Source organism: Athene cunicularia (assembly GCF_003259725.1).
Source record: "Athene cunicularia isolate RWA chromosome 27 unlocalized genomic scaffold, athCun1 chr27_part1, whole genome shotgun sequence".
Lineage (NCBI taxonomy): Eukaryota > Metazoa > Chordata > Aves > Strigiformes > Strigidae > Athene > Athene cunicularia.
In genome coordinates this window covers 2,315,186-2,319,144 of record NW_020799138.1, presented here as the reverse complement: position 1 = coordinate 2,319,144, position 3,959 = coordinate 2,315,186, and positions in this window count along the sequence as shown.

The window sequence follows — 3,959 nt, the reverse complement described above, 5'->3', positions numbered from 1 at the left end:
CTAGCAGGAAAAACCCTTTGTTTTCCTTTTGCTTCCTTTCCCATTGCTTGAGAGGATCCTGAATCCTGCAGGACATGGCAGGATACCTAAAAGATAAAGGATTAATCTGAGAGTCAACTGGTTGGGTTGCAGACCGGTCAGCAAGGTGTCCATGCCTCAGTTTCTCTTCTCACCCTTGGCTTGTGTTCCTAATGGGGCAGGGCCTGTTCTTTGCAGGGTCTGCGGGCAGCACGTAGCTCCAAGGGCCTCTCTCCCTTGGGCAAGGAGAAAGAGTCTCCACTGCAACCACATTCTCCAAGTGTCAAGTCATGCCCAGGTCCTGCTGTCCCCAAAGCAGAACCATTATGATGTGGAGGCCTCAGCAAAACTCCAAGCATGAGGAGAAGGGCTAGTGCTGTTCCACCTGGCCCTGCTTAGTGCCAGCCCTGTCACCAGCACCAACAAGCCACCCAGAGTCACCTCTCACTGTGGGAGGAGGCAGGCAGGACAACAGGAAGGCAGCCCATCTCCCTGTTGGCTGTGGGAAGAAAGAGGGCTGCTGAGTTTCCCAAGAAATCATCACAGCAGGAGTCTGATGAAGCAGAGCCATCACTGCCTGGGTAAAGCCAAGAACTCTCATAAACTGAGCCCCATCTCTCAGCAGCACAGCTCACGTGGGACTGCAGGCCCTGGACTGGGCAGCCATCTCTCCTATCAGAGGATTCCAGCCCTGGTTTGCTACCTGAAAAGCCATATAAAATAACCAGAGCAGATGGCTCGGGGATTGCCCAAGAACACCCAGCTTTGCAAACCCAAGGAGCCTGCCCACACCACAGGAAAATTAACGGCTGATAAAAGCGGGAGTTCACTTCTGTTTGATTTTTCTCCTTCCCACACTGTTCTGCAGCTGGTACTAGTGGTTATCCCCACCACAGAGCTCGCTGCATCTCAACAATACTCTTACTTGTTAAGTTTGCTTTCTCAGCAAATCCTGAACATCTACTCCTCTAGAAAAAACACAGGTGGGTATCACTGTGTTCTGCTGTATCTGCAGCCCCTGGCCCAGCAAATTCTCATACTTTTATTGTATCCTGAAGGGTTCTAAGCTGCTTAGGAGAAAAAAATACCCGGTTTCCAAGGAGAGACAATTTCACCTACTACTGTATTGCTGCTACTTCTGGAGTGAGCTGCAAACATTGCAGCAGTTTAGGGAGGAAATGAACATCTGTATCACTTGTCCCTGGCACTGCCTGCAGTGAAGAGCACATGTGGAAGCATTTCCCACACTGGTTATACTCGAGAGAAGGAAGATGGCAGAGAGAGGGGGCAAGGGAGCCACAGCATCTCACTGAGCAGGGAAGAAGATGCAGTAAGTTGCCTCTAGAAGTTATACAGCAGCGTGAAGGGAAAGCAGAGATGACAGCAAGGAAATGGGAGGGCTGATAAGGATCTGTGGCTGTGAGGCAGGTGTGTGCTAGGGAGCAGATCATGTGCCAGCAGAGATATGGGGCTGTTGCTGCATTTTGTTTGTTTCCCTTTACCTGGCTGACATGTCTTTTCATGTCAAAAATTAGATCAAAGAGAGAGATGTAAATAGCTGAAACAGGCTTCCTTGTGGGAACAGGGCTGAGCACCACAGCCAGCCTCTCAGCTGGATCCCTCCCTGGGAGCAGCATGAGGAGCTGTCATCCTCCATTAGCTGAACACCCAGGAAAGCAAGTGTGCAACTGCTGGGTGCTCTGGGCATTCAGGAGCCAAACCAGGCAGTGAGGCTGCAAAAAGTTGCTCTCCTCTGCAGCTCTCTCTTCCCTGGGCCACCACTGATGCTGATGGGACACAAGCAGGACTGTAAGGACAAGTGCTTTGGTTTCATCATGTCAGAAGCCCTTCAGAGTCAAAGGATATTTGCACTTGGTCCTTGATTTATTTATTTTTAAATCTCCCTCTGCAGAGTCATGGTGTCCACTGAGAAAAAGGGACTTAACACTTCCTTTTAATCTCTGCGTAGCTCTTATTTGGTGGGAGTGAAATCACCCTCACTGACATCATCTGAAGCTGAGGCTGCAGAGCACCTTTGTCAAGAAAGGCCCCTGTAATCCTCCAGTAGCCCCTTTGACATGAGGGGACCTCATGCTGCAGGCTCAGGGTATGGAAGCCAGGTCAGAAAATCACGGACTGCATCAGAGAAGAGGGAACAGCCGACTAGCCTGGGCAATCAAATGCCCTCATATGCTGCACAGAGAGAGAGGTATCATCAAGGCCTTGGCCTACTCTTGTTCCATGGATGGACACCAGCAGTGGCTTTACTCCTCATCTGTACTCCTTTGGGCAAAAGCACCCCCCGTTTTCCAATGCCCCTCTGCTGAAGTCCCACATTTGGAAGTGGAGCTCTGTCACTGCTGTCCTGTTCATTCACATTCTAAGAAAAAGGTCTGCAGCATTTTTATTCCTGCCCTTTTCAAGGCAGGAAATTCTTCTGCATGGCATCCTTCACACGCACACAGTTCACCAACAGCGGGGCCACATCCCCAACATCCTCTGTTCTTCTCAAGAAGCTGCATCACACAAGGGTGTTGGGCTAAGATGGCGCAGTGCCCATGCTCTCAAAGCCCGGGGTCTCCCCTGGCTACCCCTTCCCTCTCCAGCTACACATAGTCCCAGCAGAGATTAGAACTGCCTGTGGCCTACTCTGAACTGGGCCTGTTAGTAACAGCTCCCAGGGGGCTGGTCAGAGTCAAGTGCACTGTGCTCTGCTCCTTTCCCATGCCTCCACAGCAGGGGTTGCTGGTGCAGGGAAGAAAACTGGCAACATTGTTCTGATCCCAACACGGGGCTTCCCCAGCCTACCCTGCCCCTTTGATCCTGATCTTGGATTCTAAAAGCCCCAATCCCTGCTCTGCACAGGGAGCTCAACTCTGGGGTTTATATTCAATAACCAAGAGCAGGTCAGATACACTGGCATGTAACATTACATTTCAGGGGAGCGAGGGGGTATAGATTTTTTTGCAGAACCTCCAATCAAGTGCCCTATGCTGTTAGTGCGGGGCATTTGCAGGAAACAAACCACAGGTAGAGAAGGGATTGTGGGCTAAAAAGGCTTTAAAAGAGGGGACTACAGCAAGAACACGTCTGAGAGCAGACTAGAGCCAAAGCTACAGGGCACAAGAGATTCCTGAAGTCCCTGGGAAGCAGCTAATATTACCAAAGGGGCTGGTGCCCTTCCCCCTTTTCCTGTTTCTGCTACTCTCACTAATTCTTTTACTGCTGCCAAACCCAAACCACAGCAGTGCTCTTCCCTCCTACACAGTGCTCAGCAGTGGTTTTCAGGGCTATGGAGTAGGCTTCACAGCTTCCTGGGAGAGGTGGTACCACCACAAAATGCTGTGCCAGCCTGGAGAGCAGCAGCCCCGACCCTCCCCACATCCTTTCATGAGCCCCATACCTGTCACCAACAGGGAGCTGTACCAGCAAAAAGTTTTGGGTTTTTTTTTTTACTTCTTGTCACATCTCCCTCACACATCAGGCCTGGGCCCTGCAGGTGGGTGTAATCAAGAAACCACAGGCCAGAGTTAAGTAGTTATTAGTATTTTAAGGGGAGATGAAAGTTTGAACAACTGGGAGCTGGGGTTTGGCATAATAACAGAAGCGACCGACTGCTCTGGCTAGTGTAAATCAGACAGGGCCTCACCGGCGAGTCCTTTTGTAAGGTCCTACCTGGCTCCTGAGGGGCAGCTCTGTCACCCTACACGGCACGCAGCCCTTTGACAGCGCCTCCCATCCCGAGCCCGCGGCGGGCAGCATTACCCCCGTTCATCCGTCAGGACCGAGGCCCGGCGCCGAGGCCGCTCCCATTACGGCCATTATTCCCCCAGCCGCCGGTGGCAGGGCTGCAACGGGGGAAATTTCTTGCTGCATTTGGCTGTGCTGGAACTGCCTTTCCACACCTCTCTTCGCTTTCTGCCTTTGCTTTCCAGCCCCCT